This window comes from Hemiscyllium ocellatum, chromosome 15 (assembly GCF_020745735.1).
Source record: "Hemiscyllium ocellatum isolate sHemOce1 chromosome 15, sHemOce1.pat.X.cur, whole genome shotgun sequence".
Lineage (NCBI taxonomy): Eukaryota > Metazoa > Chordata > Chondrichthyes > Orectolobiformes > Hemiscylliidae > Hemiscyllium > Hemiscyllium ocellatum.
Window position 1 is genome coordinate 58,224,956 of NC_083415.1, and position 12,745 is coordinate 58,237,700.

The following is a 12,745-nucleotide window of genomic DNA, read 5'->3' on the forward strand; positions in this document are numbered from 1 at the left end:
AGTGTTAGCCACTGGGACACAGCTTTCACTCTTACTGTTAATGGTTTATTAATGATTGGCTTGTGGCATGGATAACATACTCTAAAACAACACATGTCAACACATTTCTAGGAGACTCTGCACTGTTGTCTTATTATTAGAAAGTAAGTGAGCAATGTGTTCCCAATGCCATGGTGAGTCTCCATCAGGTTTAAACAAACCCTACCCACAGCTGCATGGTTACATGCCAGTTCCAGTTTCCACAGGGACTACAATACACTCAAGCCCCAATACCCTCTCAGCTACTCTACTCAGCAAACTTTAACACCTGCCTCAGGAGGAGATGTAGATAGAGTCAACCACAGTGATCTGCCAATCCGCACTCTGCTGCCTTTCCTCAGACAGAGGTGGTGTTGAACTGGCCTATAATCCAGAGTGCCGGTCTAATGCTTTAGTGGACATGTTTTTGAATCCCACCATAGCAGATAGTGAAATTTGAATTCAATGTAGAAAAATCTTGAATTACAAACAAGCTTAATGGTGACCATGTAACCATTGTTGACTGTCATTGAAAAGTCAAGTGGTTCACTGTTTTGCTTGGGAGGAATACTACTATTCTTAGACTGAGGGGCTAAATAGCCTACTTCTATTTATAATATTCATGTGACTGCCTCCCTGAATCTGTGACACTGACATAGTTATCAATTTTACAACAATAAGAATGGAAACAAATCTATTTGTGTAACATAATTCAAAACTGGTAAAACCAACCAGTAAGATATTCCCATGCCCTATTTAGGATGAAAAATATCTACATAAATTCTAAATTATTTCTATAAATTATCACATTCTAAGCACATCCTTCTTTCTGTGGTCATTCTGTGTTACAGAATGTACTGCAATATTCTGTCCCTAAGCATCAGCAGGTAGTATTCTGAAAACCCAATGATCCAACCACCTCTACTTCACTGCTTTTTCAAATTGCTATAAATTTTGCTTTTTAACTAGACATCTTGAATTTCATAAAATCAAAATGTTATGAAAAAATAACTGCAACTTCAAAGAGAGACTAAATCACACCAACACTACCTGATACAATTATACTCTGAACATAAAAAGAAATTAAGCCTTGCATTTATATCGTACCTTTCCCAACTTCTGCTTATGTTTCTGCTCTGATTGTGTTGGCATCACAGATTAATATCCATACTCTTACAAAATAAATATAGGTAGTTAAAACAGACATAGCCCGCTGAGATTGTAGTCCTGATCATGAAAGGCTGATAAACTGAAATAATCGAGAGATGAGTCTTGAAGATTTCAAATGGTGAGTCAGTGACTATTTTGTTGGCATTTTGTTCCATTGTAAATATTGTTAATACATTGTCTTGGAAACAAATTGCCTTTGTAGTTCAATGGCTACCTTGTGTTTTGTCATTGCCGGCGGGCCCTATTTACTTATTTTTGGCAATTCCCATCGGTCCATTCTACGTTTTATCAAACATGCTCCATTCTCTTTTCTCCCTCTGTCCCTCCAGTGCCTCCAATTCCAAATCTTTGTTCAAGGAATGGACACTGATAGATTTACCAGACCGGTCAATGCAGAATTGAGCAACATGTCTTTTTGCTCATTTCAATCATATTTAGTTGTGTCATCTTATAGGGGGCCCACCAGGAGCCTGACCATTTTAGAACACTGCTACACCACTGCCTACCACTCCATTCCCCCCCTTCATTTCGGGAACTCTGACCACATTGCCATGTTTCTTCTCCCGGCTTACAGGCAAAAGCTTAAGCTTAAGTAGGAGACTCCCACATGGATACAGGTCCAATGCTGGTTGGAGGAGACAGAGGATCAACTCTGGCACTATTTGGAATCGGCTGATTGGGCCATGTTCAAACAATCTGCAGGTACCTTGGATGAGTACGCCACCACCGTCACAGACTTTATCAGCAAGTGTTTGGAGGACTGCACACCGAGGAAGTCAATCCGGGTGTTCCCCAGCAGGAAACCCTTGATGAATTAAGTCATTCAGAACCTGCTCAAAACCAGGTGTGAGGCCTTCAGATCAGGAACCCACTCAAGTATAAAGAATCCAGGTATGACCTTTGCAGAGCCATAAGACAGCCAAGGACCAATACCGATCCAAACTAGAGATCCAGACAGACACCGGTGACTATGGCAAGGACTGAATGACATCACAGGTTCGAAAAAGAGACAGTGCAAGATAGCAAAAGAAGACACATCCCTCCCAGATCATCTCAACGCCTTCTATGCTCGCTTTGAGCAGAATTTTGGCGGAGACGTAACACCTATTCCGACAAGTCCTGACAAACCTATCCCAACGGTCACTGCATCAGAGGTCAGATCAGTTTTCCTTCGTGTGAATCCAAGCAAAGTGATGGGACCAGACAGAGTACCAGGCCGTGCACTCAGAGCAAGCGCAGATCAACTGGCAGACGTCTTCTTGGACATCTTCAACCTCTCCCTGCAGCAGGCCACTGTCCCTGCCTGTTTCAGGAGGGCCAACATCATCCTTGTCCCTAAGAAGGTTCATGCAGCATGCCTCAATGCCCACCGCTCAGTGGCGTTATTGACTTTTGGCGGGATGTTACTCATGCTCCCCTACACATTAATAGCACAGAGGTGGAACGAGTGGAGAGTGTCAAACTCCTGGGAGTGGTCACCCGCAATAAGTTTTCTTGGACTCTTCATGTGAACACACCGGTTACAAAGGCCCAACAATGTCTCTTCTTCCTCAGGCAGCTAAGGAAATTCGGTATGATGGCAAATACCCTTGCCAACTTTTATAGGTGTGTCATGGAGAACATTCTGTCTGGATGTATCAATACCTGGTATGGCAACTGTACCATTCAAGATCAGAGACGGTTACAGAGAGTGGTGAACTCAGTCTGGACAATCACAAAAGCCAACCTCCCATCTGTAGAATCCAGCTACCAGGCCCACTGTCAAGGGAAGATCACCAGCATTCTCAAAATCCATCCCATTCTGGCAATGTTTTTCTACAACCTCTACCATCGGGGTGAAAGTACAGAAGCCTGAACACACGCACCAGCTGGTTTCAAAACAGTTTTTACCCTACTGTTGTTAGAATACTGAATGGTCTCACAAAAACTTAACATCGCCTGTATCTGTGTTTTTGTTTTTGCTGCTGTTTACCTATTACTTACTATCTATGCTACTTAACTCTGTGATCTGCCTGTATTGCTCGCAAGACAAAGCTTTTCACTGTGCCTCGGTACATGTGACAATAAATTCAGTTCAATTCAATTCAATATAAGGGTCCCATGCACCAAGACTGCATGAACAAGAATGTTTGGTAAGCTGTTACTCTGAGTTATTTTCTGCAATGCCAAAAATTTCTCCTCAGAAATCTGAAAAATGTATCTGCTGAATATGTAGTGCCATTGAAGATCAGGTACAGTATCTATCAGTTGGAGAATTGGATTGCAAAAGTTAAAGGTACCTGTTGTGTGAGTCTCTTTGCTAGTAATACATATGACATGGCACTTATTCGTATTAACAACTTTGTAGTTCTTTAGGGCATACCAAAATACTTCACTGTTTTCTGTTTATAGATCTAAGCTCTGCCACAATTCCAAAATGTAACAACTTTTTGGCTATATGAACTCTCATTAAAGAAAAACCCCGAGATTCTGGCTTGGGGCAAAGAATCTACTTGATGGGAGGCACAGTGGTTAGCACTGCTGCCTCACAGCGCCTGAGACCCGGGTTCAATTCCCGCCTCAGGCGACTGACTGTGTGGAGTTTGCACGTTCTCCCCGTGTCTGCGTGGGTTTCCTTCGGGTGCTCCGGTTTCCTCCCACAGTCCAAAGATGTGCGGGTCAGGAGAATTGGCCATAATAAATTGCCCGTAGTGTTAGGTAAGGGGTAAATGTAGGGGTATGGGTGGGTTGCGCTTCGGTGGGTCGGTGTGGACTTGTTGGGCCGAAGGGCCTGTTTCCACACTGTAAGTAATCTAATCTTGATATTTGATATATTTTTATAAGCTCACCTCTTATTCTTCTGAACCCCAGTATGAATAGATTGAATTTTTCAACCTTTCCATACATTGTTAGTTAATCCAGCTTCGCTAATGTGGATTTGTGTGTTTTCCCTCCCATCGGATAGAAACTAGGTGCTGACAATACCTGACATGAAAGTCAGCATGGTTACCTGGCAACCCCAGTTTGCTGCTTGCTCCAATGGTCATCTTGCTCTTTCTTGGACACCAGTCACCAACATGGCAGGGCAGACTCTATGAGCAGTCATTGCATGAAACTTCAAGTTACTAGAGGACAAGGGTGACACTCTTCAACCATGGCTCATGACTCAGTTGTACAATTCCCAGATTGAGGCAGAGTGTAGATTTAATGCATCCCATTCTTCATTGAGGGTATTCTGGAGGAGATCATTGCCCTGCTGAATAATGTGCCACTGCTTGAATCAATCTGTCTGGGAATCTTTTCAGTATACTCCAGATAGAGTCTGCTGCATAATCTTGACATGGCATCCTCTACACAATTGCAGAAGGCAAAGATGGGAGAAAGAGTTAAGAGAGCAAATTAGGTTAGATTAGATTCCCTACAGTGTGGAAACATGCCCTTCAGCCCAACAAGTCCACACCGACCCTCTGAAGAGCAACCCACCCAGACTCATTCCCCTACATTCACCCCTGACTAATGCATCTAACACTATGGTGCAATTTAGCATGGCCAATGCACCTGACCTGTACATCTTTGGATTGTGAGAGGAAGCCAGAGCAAACCCACACAGACAGTTGCCTGAGGGGGGATTTGAACCCAGGTCCCTGGTGCTGTGAGACAGTAGTGCTAACCACTGAGCCACCGTGCCGCTCTTTCTGAGGAGAAAGATAAGGCAGGAAGAACATTACATCCTGTATGATAGATTGCTGCAGCAGCAAGTGCAATGAACCAGACGGGAAACTCAATTCTAGTTGATGTGAATGGGGTGCAGTGAATTATAAAATTGTAATTATAAAAGGCAAGCAGTCTCTTTCTATTCCCAGAGGCAAAAGTTGCTTCTATCTCTTTGCTTTTTGTTCAGTTTTGCTATTGCTACATAAGAGTGAATGTTTTGAATTGAATTGTATGAAGGTTTTCCAAGATGAGATGGTCTCACACTAAACAATGAGAAGATGTTGGGATGCACTGGGCTTCAGGGAAAGAGTAGCAGAGAGAGTTATAGGATGGGATAATGCAAAGGATGTTGAAGCTGTGTGGCTTTGTTTTTAAGTAGAACAGATGTAAGAATGGACAGTTGCATGTGCAATGAAATGTCAGCTGTGCTGTTCAAGTGCCCTGAGAACTTATAGAGTCATAGAGTCATGCAACACAGAAACACAGCCTTTGGTCTAACTCATCCATGCTAATCAGACATCCCAATCTGACCTAGTCCATTTAGAGTCATAGAGTCAAAGAGACACACCAGAACAGATGCTTCCCTCCAACTTGTCCTTGCAACCAGAGATTCTAAATTATTCTAGTCCCATTTGCCACCATTTGGCCCATATTCCTCTGAACCCTTCTATTCATACATCCACCCAGATGCCTTTTAAATGTTGTCATTATACCAGCCTCCACCACTTCCTCTGGCAGCTCATTCCATACACGCACCACCCTCTGCATGAACAAGTTGCCCCAAAGGTCCCTTTTAAATCTTTCCCCTCTCACTATGCCCTCTAGTTCTGGACTCCCTCACTCCAGGGAAAATAACCTGTCTATTTATCCTGTCCATGCACCTCATGATTTTATAAACCTCTATAAAGTCACCCCTCAGCTTCCTATGCTCCAGGGAAAATGACCCCCACCTATTCAACCTCTCCCTATAGCTCAAACCCTCCAACCCTGGCAACGTCTTTGTAAATCTTTTCTGAACCCTTTCAAGTTTCACAATATCCTTCCTATAGTAGAGAGATCAGAACTGCACACAACATTCCAAAAATGGCCAAACCAAAGTCCTGTACAGCCACAACATGACCTCTCTACTCCTATGCTCAACATTCTGGCCAATAAAGGCAAGCATGTGGTCCATGTCCTTCTAAACTCTTGCTATTCTTGTAGCCATCCAGATGCCTTTTCAATGTTATATTGTACCAGCCTCCAGCACTTCCTGTGGCAGCACGTTTCATACATGCACCACACTCTGTGTAAAAAAGTTACCCTTCTTTTTAAATCTTGCCCCCCTCACCTTATACCTATGCCCTTTGGGTTTGGGCTCCCTAGTTGCCCTTCCAGTGCCTGCAGAGTGAAGGACAAATCTGGACTGACACCTGGTGCAGGGATGGGCTTTAATTATGGCCCCAGTGCCAGGGATCTTGGGATATTTTGGAAGTGGTGAGTACTTCCACCTACGGTGAGTAGGATAATAACAACAACAGTGCAGAGGGTAATTTATTTTCCTGCCTGGTGCTCCAAGGTACATGTGCTGTAGTGACTTTCAGAAGTGGAAGTGACCGCTGTCAGCTTGCTGATTGCTGAGCACGGATTCTTGGAGCAACCGTGCAGTTTAACAGGTGTATTGGTAATTAAATGAGTTAAAGAGCAAAGAATAATACCACACAGGCACATCAAGCCTGCACCAACACATTTTACCCTTCCATACTAAAACTGTCTTCATTTACAGGATCCGTATCCCTCTATTCCCTTCCTATTTATGTATTTGTCCAGGTGTTTCTTGAATGCTGCTATTGTGTCTGCTTCTCCCACCTCCTCTGGCAATGCGTTCCAGGCACTCACCATCCTATGTGTGAAAAACGTGCCTTGCACATCTCCTTGTAACATTCGTCCCCTCCCCACAGCACCTTGAACCTGTGTCCTCTAGTAAGTGATCCCTCCACCCTAGGAAAAAAAGCCTGATACTTTTCACTCTATCCATGCCATTCACAATCTCATAAACTTCTATCAGTGTTTCAGTGAAAACTAACCTAGTCTATCCAACCTTTCTTCATAGCTAAAATCTCTCATACCAAGCAACATCCTGGTAAATCTTTGCTGTACCCTCTCCAGTGCAACCACATTCTTCTGGTAGTGTGGTGACCAGAAATGTACTCAATATTCCAGGGGTGGCCTAACTAAAATTCGATAAAGCTGCAGCATAAGTTGCTTATCCTTATACTCAAAGCCCCTGCCAATGAAGGCCATCATGTCATAAGCCTTTTTTGCCACCATATCTACCTGTGTTGCCACCTTCAGTGATCTGTGGACCTGCACACTCAGATCCCTATGCATATCAATGCTCCTAATAGTTCTGCCATACACTGTATAATTTCCACCTGTATATGACCTTCCAAAATGCATAACCTCCCAGTTGTCTAGATCAACCTCTATCTGCTTTTTTTTTGCCCATGCCTTCAACTGATCTATATCCTGCTGTATCCTTTGATAAGCGTCAACATTATCAGCAAGTCCATCAATCTTTGTATCGTTTGCAAACTTAGTAATTGGACTAGCCAAGTTTTCCTCCAAATCATTTATGTAAATCATGAACAGCAGAGGTCCCAGCATTGATCCACATGGAACACCCGTAGTCACAACCCTCCATTCTGAAAAGCTTCCTTCCCCTACTACCCTCTGCCTCCTATGACTGAGCCAGTTCTGTATCCATCTTGCCAGCCCACCCCTGATATCATGTGACTTTACCTTTTCTACCCAGTCTGTCATGAGGCACCTTGTCAAGGGCTTTACTGAAGTCCATGTAGACTACATCAACCACTTTTCCCTCATTAATCATCTTCATCACTTTCCCAAAAACTCAATAAGTTAGTGAGGCACAACCTCCCCTACACAAAACCATGCTGTCTATTGCTAATAAGTCCATTTGTTTCTAAATACTTCTCAATCTTGTCTCTGAAAACCTTTTCCAATGATTTCCCTATCACTGATGTGAGACCCACAGGCCTGTAATTTTCTGGATTATTCCTGCTACCCTTCTTAAACAATGAGATAACAGTCCCATTCCAGTCCTCTGGGATCTCATCTGTGCTCAAAGAGGATCCAAAGATGTCTGTGAATGCTCCAACACTGTGTTCACTTGCCTTCCGCAATGGATGGATCCCATCAGGACCCAGAGACTTATCTATCTTAATGCTTTTAAAACGCACAACACCTTGTCCTTTCTAATAGCAACCTGGCTTAGAAATTCGACACTCCCTTCCCTGAGATCATCCTCCACTTATTCTTCCTCTTCGGTGAATACCGATACAAAGTATTCATTTAAGGCTTCACCTAACTTTTCTGGATCCACACATGCATTCCTCCTTTATCCCTGAGTGGTCTGAGCCTTTCCCCGGCCACCCTCTTGCATTTTATGTATGTATAAAATGGCTTGGGATTCTCCTTAATCCTGTTTGCTCATGGCTTTTCATGACCTCTTTTAGCCCTTCTAAGTCCTTGCTTAAGTTCTTTCCTACTTTCTTATATACGTCAAGGACTTTGTCAGTTCCCATCCTCCTAGACCTTACAAATGCTTCCTTTTTCATTTTGACCAAGGTCACAATATCTCTGGTTATCCAAGGCCCATGAAACTTGCCATACCCATCCCTTCATTCTTGCAAGAACCTGTCACTCCTGAACACTTATCAACTGCCAATTGAAAAACTCCCACGTGTCCGATGTCGATTTAGCCTCAACAGTTTGGGAAGATAGTGGGAGGAAGTCCACTCAATAAAACCCCCCATGATACTCACCAAAACCGCCACTTAGCTGATTTGTGATAAAATTCAACCCTAATTATTTTCACATTACAGTTTCTAATGGGAAGTCATGGAATTGCAAAACAAAAACTCGAGAGTTGAGATTCAACTCAAGATATTGTTCGTCGGCTCTTCAACTAGGAGAAGGATGCTAAGAATCAGACAATCCAAATTACAGCTTGGATTTAATATTTTAGCCCTAGAATGAGACAATTGTAATCATGTTTCCATTAATCGAAAACGTTCCACAGAATTTTTAAATGGAATCTACTACCAGTGGGAGTAAAATTTTTCATTCACCCAGATACTTACATTAGCTCACAGTAATTACACAGTAATCCTGGAAGAAATTTCTCTGAAAGTTTAAGGATGGGCATCTGATTATTGCCCTGATTCTGGAATCATTGCAATGCACGCCTATGTTCATTTTGAAATATATTTGCAATAAAATTTACTACACTGAGAGGCAAGCACGTTTTTTTACTCCATCACAGAGCCTGTAGAATAGACTAAAAGCCTTTTTATGACAAAAACAACAATAGGTTGCATTTACATAGAACCTCTAAAGGAAGAAAATTTCCCAAGCTGCTTCACAGGAGCGATCGTCAAAATAGATTTGCTACTGAGCGACATAGGCAAAATGCAAATATTTGGTCAAAGAGTCAGGTACAAAGGAGAAAGAGTTAGCAACTTGGAGAGTTAAGGGAAGAAATTGCAGACTTGATACCCAGGTAACTGAAGATTTACAAAGTCATAACATTCAAAGTTATGGGCCAAGAACTGGTCAGTGGGATTAGTGTAAATAGGTCAGTGCAGACTCGATGGGCTGAAGGACCTGATTTGTAATGTATGACAGCCAATAGTAGAGCACTTAAAACTCAAACAGTGGAGGGGAGCAGGATTGGAGGAACACAGATGTCTTGGAGAATTGTAAACCTGGGGATGTTTACAGGGATAGAAAGGATGAGGCCATCGAGGCCTTTACAAATAGGAGTGAGAGTCTTAAAATCAAACGGCAATATTTCTTGAGGGAATAACTTTAAGGAAATTATAGTGACCCTTTGATGAATGTTTGACACTAAGGGAGAGGGATAGACTGAGTGAGGAGAAATAGAACATAGAACATAGACCAGTATAGCACAGGAACGGTCCCCTCAGCCCACAATGTTGTGGTGAACATGACACCAAATGAAACTAATCCTTTCTGCCTGTCCTTGGTCCCTCCATTCCTTTCATATTTATGTGCTTATCCAAAAGTCCCTTAACTGCCCTTATCAAATCTGCCTCCACCACCACCCGGCCGTGGGCTCCAGACTCTTACACACTCTGTGTAAAATACTTGCCCCTCATGTCTCCTTTCAACTTGCCCTCACTCACCTTAAATGAATGTCCCCTAGTATTAGAGAGTATTAACATGTTCAATCTTTGATCTTGGTGTTAGAATCTGCATTCATACAGGATCTTTCTTAATCTCAGCCTCAAAAGTCCACTGACATGTCTTCAACATGAATGAAAATATGGCAGACAAATGACTAATTACAAGCTTCCATCAGTAGCATTGAAATAAATGGCTGGATATCAAAACTGATTGAGGAAAAAGGCGCTCATCTTACTCTTCTTCAAATATTACCCCAGGATCTAGAAAGGGCAGGCAGAATCATAGCATAATATCTCATCCAAAGGCAGTAGCACCACTGGTCTGCCTCTGTGGTATGGGCTTCACCCTCCAGCAGGGTATTTGTACTTGATGCAGCAATGTGTATGTTAGCTCCCTCAACATAAGAACTACACGTGGGTAATGTGGCATTGAAAGGTTCAACAGACATTTATTAGAGCTTCTGACATATTTCATTGGCTGGGCTAATATTAATCCACGGCATTTAAAAAGGTAACATGCCTTCACTGATGTGTCATGCTTCAAGTGGTCTCAGTGAAGCTGGAATCTCAGACCCCTGCACTCTCAGTTTCCATGCTCTGACATGGTGGTAGGAGAAAATGAAGACTGCAGATGTTGGAGATCAGAGTCGAGTGTGTGGTGCTGGAAAAGCACAGCTGGTCAGGCAGTATCCGAGGAGCAGGCGAGTCGACCTTTCAAGCGTAAGCTCTTCATCAGGAATGAATGATACGGTGGTGATGTCTCTCAGTTGTACATTATGTCCTAACAGAGAAACATAGCACAACATCTTGTCCCTCAGTGCCACATTAAAGTGCTGCTCAAAACTGATTTGACTTGGGGCAATTTCAAACTGCTGCTCATTACACCTTTTTTTCACTTATAGTGCAAAACATCACCCCTTGCTCCCTTTCCCACCCATTATGTGCTCAATTCCCAGAGTGGGCACGAGCTCAATAACTTACAGAGGAAGAGATGTTGTGACTGGGCCTAACACAAGTCACAGCATTCCTGATGGTCATGGTATCTGGCTGGATGTTGATCTAACACAAACCTCACCCTGCTATGATGGCCTGCACTGATGATGCTCAGGATGTGGTTTCCTGCTTTTGAGCCCAGGACCTTCCATTTCATTGAAATGAATGCAAATAATTAAATGCAACAATAGAAATATTTGTCCTTAGCTCCTAATCTCAGGTTTTTGTTTTTTTATTGATGCTTTAGGATCTCAGGATGTGGATGTTACTGGCAAGGTCAGCATTTGTGGGTCTGGGGTCACATGCAGGTCAGAGTGGATAAGGAAATACATTAATGAACCATCATTGATATCCATTAATTGGACTTTAATCAATGAATCAACTAAATTGAGGCATTTTAATTCTTTCATGGTCAGTATTACTGAGATGAGCTTTCAATTCCAAAAGTTTATGAATTGTATTTAATTTCCACCAGCTGCCATTGCTGGGATTTGAACCTGCGTCTCCAATCTCGTCCATTGACATTATTATGATGGTCCTGTCTCTCCTATTGATGCTCAGTGAGTGTGGTACCGGATGCCCATCAGCCTTCGAAATGATGTGGATTAAGAGAAAAAAGGAAAATGGAACGTAACCGTCATTGTCATTTCAATCGGAAATTTTACTTTGCCCTGGCAGTTGAGACCCATTAAGCAACTCTGAGTCTGAGGTTGTGGGTTCAAACCCTACACTGCAGAATTAACTTCATATACTTGAGCAACACTTCTACAGCCTCACTGTCAGAGTCCTGTCTTTTGGACAAGTCATTAAACTGCAGCCTCATCTAGCTAGAAATAAATGGTACCATGCAACTATTTTTAAAAATGGGTGAGGGATGTCTCCACAGTGCCCCACAAACAACATCACACGGAGAATATCTGATCTGCTCATTATCACACCACAGTTTGCAGGAGCTTGCTGTGTGCAAATTGGCTGCTCTGTTTCCGACATCACAACTGTCCCTTCTTGCCAAAAGTACTCCATTGGTGGCAAAGCACTCTGGGATGCCCTGAGGTTCTGCTGGGTGCTAGGTGAAGGCAAGTCTTTCTTTATTATCGAAATGATTAACACTATATTGGTCTCCAAAACTTTGCATTTTCACCTGCTGCTCTCCTTCATCAATTGCCAGACAGGAAAGGAGCCAATAGATCCTGTAACAGCTTGACAGAACCATGAAGGCACACATCTCTGTGATACAAGAGCAAGGTCAAACTGGCTTCTATTTCTAACTGCAGACTATGGCAAGAGAACTGGGCATTTGACATTGGCTGTGTATTTTAATACCTGTGGTGGGGTCTGTTTCAGCTGAGAAAGACCTACTGCCTCTAGAAAATGTAAAGTAATTAGGACAGCAAGAGAGTTGATACCTGGAGGTGACACACATGGTATATTAGACTTCTGTTGTTGTTTTCAGACAATCTGTTTGCACGCTAAAGGGGTTGAATCATTGGCAACTATAGCTGTTTAATTATACTCAAACACAGTTCGCTTGCTGTAGAACAGTGAAGAGCTCAGGTGCTCGAGAGTCTATTGGCTTCTGCGTCACTGGTGACTGTATCATTGAGAGAGACACATAGGCCTGGGAGGGGTTGTTCCCGAGAGAGAAGGGGGCGTCTGGTGCC